Below are 13,466 nucleotides of genomic sequence, written 5' to 3'. Positions count from 1 at the left end.
AGGCAGCCTAGTCACAGTCTGCCAGCAGAGGTGTTGCTTAGCTGCCGTAGGCTTCTCCCAGCTGCCATGTGAACTTCCCTGCAGTCCTGTTTATAGGGGAATAGTTAGAACTGCCTCAGCAATGGCAACCCGCCTCTGTAATGGCAGACTGCCTTGGTAGTGGCAGGCCACCTTGGTAAAGGTGGACTGCCTTGGCAATGGTGGACGCCCCTCCCCCACAGAAATGGACCATCCCGGGTTCAGCTGTGCTTGCTGTGAAACTCTCAATCCAGAGCATTTCAGATTGCTGGTCTTTGTGGGGATGGGACCAGCCGAGCCTGATCACCTGGCTCCCTGCCTCAGTCCCCTTTTTGTCAGTTGAATGGGTGACTCTGTCTCCCAGGCGTTCCAGTTGCCAGTTGAAAAAGCGCCTGGATTTGTGTGAAATTTTGTGCAGAGACCCACTGTGCTGGCTGAAACAGCCGAGCTGGAGACTCATGGCACTTTTCCACCCAGGAATCTCCTGGCCTGTCACCCTATTTGAGTCACTTTTTTTTTGAGGCGGAGTTTCACTCTCGTTACCCAGGCTGGAGAGCAATGGTGCGATCTCGGCTCACCGCAACCTCCGCCTCCTGGGTTCAGGCAATTCTCCTGCCTCAGCCTCCTGAGTAGCTGGGATTACAGGCATGTGCCACCATGCCCAGCTAATTTTTTGTATTTTTAGTAGAGACGGGGTTTCACCATGTTGACCAGGATGGTCTCGATCTCTTGACCTCGTGATCCACCCACCTCGGCCTCCCAAAGTGCTGGGATTACAGGCATGAGCCACCGCGCCTGGCCTTGAGTCACATTTTTATCAGTTGAATGGGTGACTCTGTCTCCCAGGCACTCCAGTCGCCAGCTGAAATGGCACCTGGACCCATGTGAGTTTTTGTGGGAGACCTGCTGCTCTGGCCGAAACAGCCACGCTGGAGACCTGTAGGGCTCCTTCGTCTGGGAATCTCCTGGTCTGTGGGCAATAAAAATCCATCTGGAAATGTGATGACCACTTACCCTCTGTACTCTTGCTGGGAGCTGCAATCCAGAGCTGCTCCTACTTGGCCATCTTGGATCCCCTCCTTTTTTTCTTTTTTTTTTTTTAATATGGTGAGAGACAGGAGTCTAGTTTCATTTTTTTTTTTTTTTACATACAAATATTCAGTTTTCCATCACCATTTATTGAAAAGACTGTGCCTTCCCCAATAAATGTTCTTGGCATCTTTGTTGAAAATAAGTTAACTGCAATATATGGATTTACTTTTGGGCTCTCCATTCTGTCCCAATCATCTGTTTGCCTGTTTTTGTGCTAGTGCCATCTTGTTTTGTTACTACAGCTCTGTAGTATATTTTGAAGTCCAATAATGTGATGCCTCTAATTTTGTTCTTTTTGTTCACGATTGCTTTGGCTATTCGGAGCTTTTTGTGGTTACATAGGAATTTTAAGATTTTTTTTTTCTATTTCTGTGAAGAATGTCATTAATATTTTTTATAGGGATAGTGTTGAATCTGTAGATCACTTTTAGTAATATGGTCATTTTCACAATATTCTTCCAATAATATTAGAAACATGAACATGGAATATCTTTCCATTTTTGAATGCATCCTCTTCAATTTTTTTCATCAGTGTTTTATAGTTTTTCTATAGTTTGTAGAGAAACATCTTTAGCTTTCACCTTCTTTGTTAAATTGATTCCTAGGAATTTTGGGGGAGTAGCTATTGTAAATTGGATTGCTTTCTTGATTCCTTATTCTGCTAATTCCTTGTTGATGTATAAAAATCCTACTGATTTTTGTATGTGAATTTCATATCCTGTAACTTTACGAAACTTTTTTTTCAGTTCTAAGAGTTTTTGGTGGCACTTTTAGGGTTTTCTATATATAAGATCATATTGTTTGCAAATTTGACTTTCTCCTTCCCAGCTTGGATGCCCTTTATTTCTCTTGCCTCATTGCTCTGGCTAGGCAATTATCTTTTTAAAATATTGACATAATAAGATAAAAATTTTATATATTTACCTACATAGTTTCTGTTTCCAGTGCTCTTTATTCCTTTATGTAGGTTTATATTTCCAACTGTTCTTTCTGCCTAAAATATTTTCTTTAATATTTTCTGCAATGTGGATATGCTGGTGATAAGTCCTTTCAGCTTTTTAATATCTAAAAGGTCTTTATTTTGTCTTATTTTTTAAGATATATTTATTTATTTAGAGATGGAATCTAACTATGTTGCCCAGGCTGAACTTAAACTCCTGGGCTCAAGTGATCCTCCCACCTCAGCCTCCTGAATAGCTGGGACTACAGACATGCACCACCATGTGCTGGCTTAAAAGATATCTTAATATATAATTTTAGGTTGACAGCTTTTTCTTTTTAAGTATTTTAAAGATTTTGTTCCACTATTTTCTTTCGTTTACCTTGTCTCTGACAAGAAATGTTGATCATGATTATCTCCTTTCTTCTGTACATGTTATATCTTCTTTCTCCCCTGCCTGCTTTTTTTTTTTTTTTTTTTTTTGAGTTGGAGTCTTTCTGTCACCCAGGCTGGAGTGCAGTGGCACGATCTCAGCTCACTGCAACCTCTGCCTCCTGGTTCGAGCAATTCTCCTGCCTCAATCTCCCAAGTAGCTGAGATTACAGGCACCCGCCATCACACCTGGCTGATTTTTGTGTTTTTAGTAGAGGTGGGGTTTCAGCATGTTGGCAAGGTTGGTATTTAACTCCTTACCTCAGGTCATCCACCCAGCTCAGCCTCCCAAAGTGCTGGAATTATAGGCATGAGCCACTGTACCCGGCCGGCTCTCTGGCTGCTTTTAATATTTTTTCTTTATAATTTGTTTTAAGTGACTTGATTATGATTTTGCCTTGGTGTCGTTTTCTTCACATTTTTTGTGCTTCTAGTTTGTTGAGCTTCTTGTATCTGTTGGTTTATAGCTTTTATCAAATTTGGAAATGTCATGGCTTGTATTTCTTCCTAGATCTTTTTTTCTATCACCCCTTTCCTTCAGGACTCCAACTACATATATATTAGGCCACCAGAAATGTTCTGTCGTCATTATCTCCTTTCTTCTGTACATATTATATGTTCTTTCTCCTCTGGGTTTTTTTTGTTTGTTTGTTTTTTGTTTTGTTTTGTTTTGTTTTTTGAGATGGAGTCTCACTCTGTTGCCCAGGCTGGAGAGCAGTGGTGCCATCTTGGCTCATTGCAACCTTTGCTTCCTGGATTCAAGTGATTCTTCTGCCTCAGCCTTCTGAGTAACTGGGAGTACAGGCGCCCACTGTCACACCCAGCTAATTTTTGTTTTAACTTGACATTGTCCCACAGCTTACCAATGATCTGTTTCTTTTTTCTTATACCCCAGACTTATATTGTGAGTTTCATTTTGCATGGCTTATATTGCCATGTTTTAAAGTTCACTCATATTTTTCTGCAATGTCTAACCTGTCATTGATCCTGTCCAATGTATTTTTAATCTTAGTCATTGTTATTTTTATCTTCAAAAGTTCAGTTTGTATCTTTTTCATATTTCCTATGTCTTTATTTAACATATTTAATCTTCCTCTAGATCAGAGTTTCTCAACCTCAGCACTCCTGACAATTTGGGCTAGATAATTTTTTTGTCTTGTGGGGCTATTTGGTACATAAAGAATGTTTAGAATCCCTGGATTCTACCTACATCATGCCAGTGGCACCACTACCCCCAAGTTGTGACAACCAAACTATCTCCAGACATTGCCAGATGTCACCAGGGATGTGAAATATGCCTCTACTGAAAACTATTTTTTTTTTTTTTTGAGACGGAGTTTCGCTCTTGTTACCCAGGCTGGAGTGCAATGGCGCGATCTCGGCTCACCACAACCTCCGCCTCCTGGGTTCAAGCAATTCTCCTGCCTCAGCCTCCTGAGTAGCTGAGATTACAGGCACATGCCACCATGCCCAGCTACTTTTTGTATTTTTTAGTAGAGACGGGGTTTCACCATGTTGACCAGGATGGTCTCGATCTCTCGACCTCTTGATCCACCCGCCTCGGCCTCCCAAAGTGCTGGGATTACAGGCTTGAGCCACCGTGCCTGGCCTTGAAAACTATTACTCTAGATTTTGAGATACAAGGAATACAGTTATAATTGCTGTTTTAATGTCCTTGTCTCCTTTTTTTGTGAGACAGGGTCTTATCCATGATAGAGTATAGTGGTGCGATCTCAGCTTACTGCAGCCTCAACCTCCCCAGTGATTCTGTCACCTCAGCCTCCCAAGTAGCTGGGACTACAGGCGTGTGCCATCATACTTGGCTCATTTTTGCATTTTTTGTAGAAACAGCGTTTCGCCATGTTGCCCAGGCTGGTCTCAAACTCCTGGGCTCAAGGGATCTGCCTGCTTTGCCCTCCCAAAGTACTAGGGTTATAGGCGTGAGCCACCATGCCCTGCCCATGTCTACTAATGCTATCAACTATGTCCATTTTATGCAGTTTTGATTGATTGATTTTTTCTCCTTATAATTTTTCTGCTTCTTTGCATGCCTTAGAGTTGTCTTTTTTAAATTGTGTGTCAGACATTGTAAATTTTACTTTGTTGGGTGCTGGATATTCTCATATACCTGTAAACATCCTTCAGCTTTGTTCTGAGATGCAACTATGTTACCTGGAAAAAGTTTGATCCTTTCAGTTCTTGCTTTTAAGCCTCTTTAGGTGAGATCAGAATAACATTTAACCTAGGGCTAAATTTTTCCCACTATGGAGGCAAAACCCTTCTGAGTACTCTACCCAAAACCCCATTATTTATGAGGTTTTCAAGTGTGACTGGGGGGAATCGGCACTATTCCTGGCCCCACATGAGCTTCTTATGAGTAGCTCTTTTCATGTGTCATTTCCAAACCCCGTGCATGTGCTGGACAGTACTCAGCTGAGTATGTGAGGGAGAACCTCTGGACATTTTGGTGATTCTTTCTCTGAGAACCTTTCTCCTCTCCAGTATTTTATTCTGCAAACTCCAACAGCTTTGGTCTTTTTGGTCTTTCCCACCTTCATCTCTTCAACTTTCAGGTCTTTCTCTTAAGTCCGGAAGGTCACTGCATCTTGCTTGGGTTCCCCCTTTAATGCTTGTGCCCTGCAGCCTGGAAACTCTCCTCAGGCACTAAGCTCAGACAATCACTGGGCTCACTTGACTAGCTGCCCATCTCTCAGGGATCACTCTTCCTTGTCTCATGTCCAGTGAAAAACCATTGTTTAATAGATTTTGTCTGATTATTTTTAGTGATTTCAGGCAGAAGGGTAAATCTGGTCTCTGTGACTCCATCTGGGCTGGAAACAAATCTGTACCACATTTAAGTTTTTAATTTATCTGGAATTTATATGGCTATTAAATCTTCTTAGTTATTAAACTTCTGAGCATAACCATGCTTTGCTCTCACTCTCAAGTGAAAAGTTTGAATGGAAATAAAATTCTACACTTAAAATAACTTTTACTCTAAACTTCGAAGGTATCTGTTCTGTTTTTGAGCATCTAATGTTAATAGGAAATCTGATTTTTGTTTGATTCTTGCTTCTTTTTTTTCTAAGAGAATGTAATCATTTATTGATTACACATGATAATGGATGATACACAAGCTTCATTCTCATCTATAATTTTATCTGGCACTATTATTCAATTTACATATATTGCATGGGATGTGCCAGCTATCATTTTTATAACCAATAATTCCATGATTTTGCTTGGGTAATCCTTTTTTTTTTTTTGAGATGGAGTTTCACTCTTGTTACCCAGGCTGGAGTGCAATGGTGCGATCTCGGCTCACCGCAACCTCCGCCTCCTGGGTTCAGGCAATTCTCCTGCCTCAGCCTCCTGAGTACCTGGGATTACAGGCATGCGCCACCATGCCCAGCTAATTTTTTGTATTTTTAGTAGAGACGGGGTTTCACCATGTTGACCAGGATGGTCTCAATCTCTTGACCTCGTGATCCACCCGCCTCGACCTCCCAAAGTGCTGGGATTACAGGCTTGAGCCACCATGCCCAGCCTGGGTAATCCCTTTTAATGGTGAACTTCAGGTTGCAACAGTAACTATCAGTTCAACTACACCAAGGTTTCTGAAAACAATGGCTTTTCCACCCAAGCAGGTTGCATATAAATTCCAAAAAGAACCTGGCATCACCCTGAAAGAATTCTAACTTCACACTGTTGGGGGAAATTTACCAAGATGGCTTCAGCGTAGACTAACTTTACACAGCACATTAAAAAAAAAAAAAAAAAAAGACATTTATTCAGTGTTACGATCAGACTATTACATTTAGCAATCAACAGCATGGGTGCAAAAAAAAAAAAAAAAAAAAAATCAGGCTGGGAGTGGTAGCTCATGCCTGTAATCCCAGCACTTTGAGAGGCCAAGGCATGTGGATCACTTGAGGCCAGGAGTTCAAGACCACCCTGGATAACATAGTGAAACCCTGTCTCTACTAAAATAACAAAAATTAAACAGGCATGGTGGTACATGCTTGTAATCCCAGCTATTCGAAAGGCTGAGGCATGAGAATCACTTGAACCCAGGAGGCAGAGGTTGCTGTGAGCCAAGATGGCACCACTGCATTCCAGCCTGGATGACAGAGCAAGGCCCTGTCTTGAAAAAAACCCGACAGTAATGCAAATGAGTCTTTTCCATAGACCGGGCAATAAATTGTGTTTGTTGAAGATGCAATTGATGACCACTCTGTGGAAAAGATGATTCCAAGCATTATTCTATTTCTTATAAATATCGATCAGTTTTCATCTATTGACAAATTCATTTTGGCATTCCTGATTGCTCCTATATGTGTTTGTTCTTTTAATCCCCTTTCAACTGGTTTTAATTTATTAGTGTTTTTTTAATTAATGAATGTGTTAAATAAAATCTTTGACTTTGTTTTTTATTTTTATTTTTATTTTATTTTATTTTTGAGACAAAGTCTCACTCTGACATCCAGGCTGGAGTGCAGTGGTGGGATCTTGGCTCACTGCAACCTCTGCTTCTGGGGTTCAAATGATTCTCTTGCCTCAGCCTCCTGAGTAGCTGGGACTACAGTTGCACCACCATGTCCAGCTAATTTTTGTATTTTTAGTAGTGACAAGGTTTCACCATGTTGGCCAGGTTGGTCTCGAACTCCTGACCTCAAGTGATCCACCTGCCTCAGCCTCCCAAAGTGTTGGGAATATAGGCATGAACCATCACACCTGGCAAAATCTTTAACTTTTTAACATATTTGTATGACAGCCATACTTTTGCCTTATTTTAAAAATAACATTTTATTAGTAGCATATAGGAATTATAATGTACATCATTATTATAATGTTTGAGAGGAGTTGGAGAACACTTCAAACTGACCTTTGGAACAGAGTACATTTTAGCTAAGTCCTGGCTTCTTATCAAATCCTCTACGACAAATCTGGCTGGTCACCTGGTTCTATAAATAAAGTTTATTGGCACACAGCCAAACCCATTCATTTACATATTGTCTCTGGCTGCTTTTGTTCTACAAAAACAAAGCCAAGAGTTGCAACAAAGACTATATGACCCATAGGCCTAAAATATTTACTATCTGGCTTAAAAAAAAAAAAGTTTATAGACACCTTTGTTAAGATATGACACCATCCTGCTTTACCATATTAACTGCAAATAAAAATTAAAATGGAAATTATTGGGTTTTTCTGTACCTCCAAATGGATGTGCAGTGAAATTTACAGGGTAGAGGGAGCTCCTGCATTTCGGGAGATAATGTGTGGCGTCTCCTACAGCCCTTGAAGTTAGAGTGAGTTGGGTGTGAATCTATATTCTCCCAATTATAGTTGAGAAACCTTGATTAGACAGTTTAACCTTCCTAAGCCTCAGTTAACTTGTCTATAAAATATGGATTAATTATATTTAATTTGGTGGTTGTGAGGATTAATTGAACCGCTATAAGGGTGTAAGACCCAGAACATAGAAATCCATGTTGTTATTGGGCATGGACAAACTTTACAAACAACAACAAAAAAATAACATCCATGCCTGGTTTTGTAAAGTCTATATCTGTTGCCAGCCTGCCTGACTTCAAACTTATCTCCACTATTTCAATAAAGTGCTCCTTTTCTCCCCACTCAAGAGGTAAAGGCTATGTGCTATGTGTTTGGTTGGCTGAGAATACTCCAAGGAGAAAGTTCACTGAAGTATCCTTAGCAACATTTCATCTTTATTGTAATAAAATGAGTGCAAAAATGGCCCCAGTTCTTCTCTTCCCAGTATCTATGCCCCTTATGATGTGACTTCACAGCTTCCCTCATCTAAATATGAAGTCCATTTTCCCTTCCCTTGAATCTCTACTGGCCTTGTTAATTGCTTAACCAATAGGATGAAGCATAAGTGAATATGCCAGTTCTGACCTGAGGCCTTGAGAAAGAAGCCCTGTGTGTCTTCTGCTTGCTTGTTTGGAAACTTTCCTCCACCATGATAGGAAACCTGAAAGCACAGAGATGAGTCATAGCAGCCATAGCCATCCTAGTCCAATTAGCTCCCAGCTGACCTGCCAGCTGATCACAGATACCAGTGAACCCAGCTGAAATCAATCAAGACTAGCTCAATAGCAAAACAGCCTAGCGAATCCATAGACCAGGCATCCCCAAACTTTTTACACAGGGGGCCAGTTCACTGTCCCTCAGACCGTTGGAGGGCCGCCACATACTGTGCTCCTCTCACTTTCCACCAATGAAAGAGGTGCCCCTTCCTGAAGTGTGGCGGAGGGCCAGATAAATGGCCTCAGGGGGCCACATGCGGCCCATGGGCCGTAGTTTGGGGATGCCTGCCATAGACTCATGAGCAAAAATAAATATTTTTGGCAGGGTGTGGTGGCTCACACCTGTAATCCCAGCACTTTGGGAGGCCGAGGTGGGTGGATCACCTGAGATTACAGGTTCAAGACCAGCCTGACCAGCATAGTGAAATCCTGTCTCTACTAAAAGATACAAAAAAATTAGCCGGGCATGGTGTCATGTGCCTGTAATCCTAGTCACTTGGGAGGCTGAGGCAGGAGAATTGCAGAAACCCAGGAAGCGGAGGTTGCAGTGAGCCAAGATTGTGCCATTGCTCTCCAGCCTGGGCAACAAGAGAGAAACTTCATCTCAAAAAAAAAAAAAAAAAAAAAATGCCAAAATAAATAAATAAATGTTGGATAATTTCTGTCCTTGAAACTTGGCTACTAAATGATTGCTGTCTGGTGCTATTGGCTTGGGAATTGATGAGCACATATCCCGCACATCAAAGTAGAGTGCTCTTCTGAAAAATACTATCCTGACTCAGCCCTGTTATATCAGGACATGGTTGACACAGTTGATCCAGATGCATACTCAAGGAGAAGATTTCCATGAAATATTTGCTCAGAATTTGTAGCTGTTGGCCACAAAGACTGTTTAACAGTATTATGAGAACTTTTTTTATTTTTTGAGACAAAGTTTCACTCTTGTCACCCAGGCTGGAGTGTAGTGGTGCAATCTTGGCTCACTGCAATCTCCGCCTCCTGAGTTCAAGTGATTCCCCTGCCTCAGCCTCCTGAGTAGCTGATATTACAGGTGCCCACCACCACACCCAGCTAATTTTTGCATTTTTAGTAAAGACAGGGTTTCACCATGTTGGCCAGGCTGGTCTCGAACTCCTGACCTCAGTTGATCCACCTGTCTCAACCTCCCAAAGTGCTGGGATTACAGGCATGAGCCACCACACCTAGCCTACAAGAACTTTTAAAGAAAAGATTATAAGTAGTTGTTCCATCCACGGGACCAGTTCTTATCATTGGAAACATTAGAACCAAAATGTGACAAAAGGATTTTTGAGTCTGTACTGCCTCCTGTTTGGTAACAGTTGTTAATGGAACAAAGTCTGAGTGCTGCTAGAGAATACACTGTTCCTTATGACTGCAACAAGAAGTGATGTGATGATATGATGGCATGATTTTCTTGAAGTAGCTAAAAATGGAGCAACATTCTCCTGGAGTCTGTGGTGTTTCCCTTGTGATTTTAAGGATGACTGTGCCTTTATCTGCTTGACTGTACTGCAGTTCTGCCACCTGTGTTGTGTTAGGTGGGTCCTTTAATTGCTCTGGGCTCAGTTTCTTCATATGTAACGTGAGGTTATTGGATGACTTCCCAGGTCTCTTCTGTCCTTACTAGTTCATGTCAATTTCATTTACAATTTTTTTCTTAATTTTTGTTCTCATGTATCGAACATTTATTTTATATATATTGTGTGTCAGGCATTTTACCAGTCATTAGAGATACAGCAGTGAATAATAGGGCATGGACTCTGGTCTCACATGAATAAAAATGACAGCAAGCATATTATCAACAATATCTGATATCATATTACATTATAGGTTCTGAAACTCTTTCATGGGCATTTTTATATTTGGCCTTCAGTACAGTACTGTTAACTAGTTAGGCAAGGTATTATTATTTGCATTTGACTAATGAAAAAGCCCAAACACAGAAACATTAAATTCGCCAAGGATACATGGTACTGATATTCCAAACTAAGATTTAGAAATTTTGATCCTGATTATTTACAAAAAAGTTTGTTTAATAAAACATTTCAAACATACTTTAAAAAAGTACAATAAATTCCATGTACTCATACCCCAAATTTAAAAAAAATTTTTTTTTGAGACAAGGTCTCATTCTGTCACCCAGGCGGGGGTACAGTGGCATGATCTCACGGCTCACTGCAGCCTTGACCTCCTAGGCTCAGATGATCCTCCCACCCCAGCCTCTCAAATAGCCAGGAACATGGGATACACAACCATGCCCAGCTAATTTTTGTATTTTTGTAAAGATAGGGTATTTGCCATGTTGCCCAGGTTGGTCTTGAACTCCTGAACTCAAGGGATCTGCCCATCTCGGCCTCTGAAAGTGCTGGGATTACAGGTGTGAGCCTCCGCTCCCAACCCCAAATTAACAATGATCAAGATTTTGACTATATATTTTTCATCTTCCCCCTTTATTTCTTTGTAGAAGTTTTTTTGTTTTTGTTTAGTTTTTTTGAGACAAAGTCTTGCTCTGTCACTCAGGCTGGAGCACAGTGGCTTGAACACAGCCCACTGCAGGCTCAACCTCCTGGGCTCAAGCAATCCTCCTACTCAGCCTCCCTAGTAGCTTGGACTGGCTACAGGTGTGTCACCATGCCTGGCTAATTTTTAGTTATTTTTTTGTAGAGACAATGTCCCACTGTGTTGCTCAGACTGGTCTTGAATTCCAGGGCTCAAGTGATCTTCCTGCTTCAGCCTCCCAAAGTGCTGGGATTACAGGCATTGAGCTATTGCATTTGGCCTGTAGATATATTCTAAGTAAATGCCAAAGATCATGTCATTTCACTCCTTCATCCTCAATATAAATCTTTAAAAAGTAAGGGCATTTTCCTAACATCACTACCACAATGCCACTTTCACACTAATAACATCAAGAATAATTTTTTGTCTTATTTAAATCTAATTCTTGAATTATTGATGTTCATTTGGGTAGAATAAAGTTTAAAATCATTTTTCTATTTGGTCACACACTGACTATCCAAGCATCATATAAATTTATTTCACCACAACAGTTTATTGGTTCCTAGATCATCCCTCCTTTCCCATAAGACTTATTTTGTGTAAGGGAATACTGTCTGTTAGCTCCCATTTTTCCTTAGTGCTTTAGCCTATTTGTGCTCAGAACATCTGAGGCTGGGGAACTTATAATAAACAGATATTTATTGTTCACAGTTCTGGAGGCTGAGAAGTCTGAGATCAAAGCACCAGCCTGTTTAGCATCTGGTGAGGGGCTGGTCTCTGCCCCCAAGATGGTGCCTTGAACTCTGCATCCTCCAGAGGAAGAGGAACAGTGTTCCTCACATAGCAGAAGAGCAGAAGAGAGAGAGCCCACTCCTGCAAACTCTTTTTAAACAGCAGCATCAATCCACTCACAAGGGTAGAGCCCTCATGGCTGAAACACCTCCCATTCAGCCCCACCTCTCAGCACTGTCGCAATGAGGATTAAACTTCCAGCACATAAATTTGGAGGGAACAAAAACATTCAAACCATAGTGTTTGGTTATAGAATTTTTAGCTAGAAGCAAAACAACAACAACAACAACAACAACAACAACAACAAACTGTATTTCCCAACCTTCCTCTCAGCTAGATGTGGCTGTGAGTAAATTCTAGTCCATGAGATGTTAACTGAATTGTTGAGCTGAGTTTCTGGGAAGTGTTTGTAAGGGTAGAGGGCATGTTTTCTTTGCCCTTTCTCCTTCTTACACACTAGAACAGAGAAACAGTCGCTGGAACTGAAGCATCTTGATCTATGAGGCTGTGTACGAAGAAAAATAGGTGAGATATTAAAAGAGAAGCACTCAATGAGGATGCTAAGGCATAAGAATAATACAATGCAGGCTGGGCGCGGTGGCTCAAGCTTGTAATCCCAGCACTTTGGGAGGCCGAGGCGGGTGGATCACGAGGTCGAGAGATCGAGACCATCCTGGTCAACATGGTGAAACCCCGTCTCTACTAAAAATACAAAAAATTAGCTGGGCATGGTGGCACGTGCCTGTAGTCCCAGCTACTCAGGAGGCTGAGGCAGGAGAATTGCCTGATCCCAGGAGGCGGAGGTTGCGGTGAGCCGAGATCACGCCATTGCACTCCAACCTGGGTAACAAGAGTGAAACTCCGTCTCAAAAAAAAAAAAAAAAAGAATAATACAATGCACTTTGGAGACTCAGGGGAAAGTGTGGGAAGGGGGTGAGAAATAAAACACTACATGTTAGGTACAGTGTACACTGCTTGGGTGACGGGTGCACCAAAATCTCAGAAATCGCCACTAAAGAACTTATCCATGTAACCAAACACCGCTTGTTCCCCCAAAACCTATTGAAATAAAAAATAATTTTAAAAAAATCATAGATGACATAGACACATGGGGATAAAAGGGGAGAGAAAAGACACTCAGATCCTTGATGATCCATGGAGCCACCATATCAGTTTGGAAGTAAACTTCTTTCTGCACTTCAAGCCAATGTTCTGTATTTTGGTTTCTGATTACTTTCACACCTGTAGCCAAACAAACCCTGACTTACATACATTACTGTATACTTCTTTCCTCATCGTTCAATTATGGTACAACTAGACACACAGAAAACTGGATTTGCTCTGAGCTAAGGCCTCCTCTTGTAATGTAACTATTAACTGAGATGTATTCCATTAAACTTAATGTTTTTTGGTTTTTGGTTTTGTTTTAGAGACAGGGTCTTGCTCTGTTACCCAGGCTGGAGAATAGTGAGACTATCACAGCTCACTGTAGTCTCAAACTCCTGGGCTCAAGCAGTCCTCCCACCTCAGCCTCCTGAGTAGCTGAGACTACATTGCACACCACCACATCACCCTAATTTTAAAAAATGTATTTTTTTTTTTGGTAGAGATGGAATCTCACT

The 13,466-nt window shown here is 41.2% G+C and overlaps 1 protein-coding gene across 2 annotated transcripts in view; it reads left to right on the top strand.

Annotated features, from left to right (window-relative positions):
* SP9 (Sp9 transcription factor) overlaps positions 1-13,466 on the top strand; it is a 46,866-nt gene that overhangs the window by 8,163 nt on the left and 25,237 nt on the right. The window lies entirely within an intron of this gene.

This window comes from Saimiri boliviensis, chromosome 5 (genome assembly GCF_048565385.1).
Source record: "Saimiri boliviensis isolate mSaiBol1 chromosome 5, mSaiBol1.pri, whole genome shotgun sequence".
In the NCBI taxonomy this organism is placed as follows: domain Eukaryota; kingdom Metazoa; phylum Chordata; class Mammalia; order Primates; family Cebidae; genus Saimiri; species Saimiri boliviensis.
The sequence above is the reverse complement of the archived record's forward strand: the minus strand, read 5'-3'. Positions and strand labels throughout refer to the sequence as shown.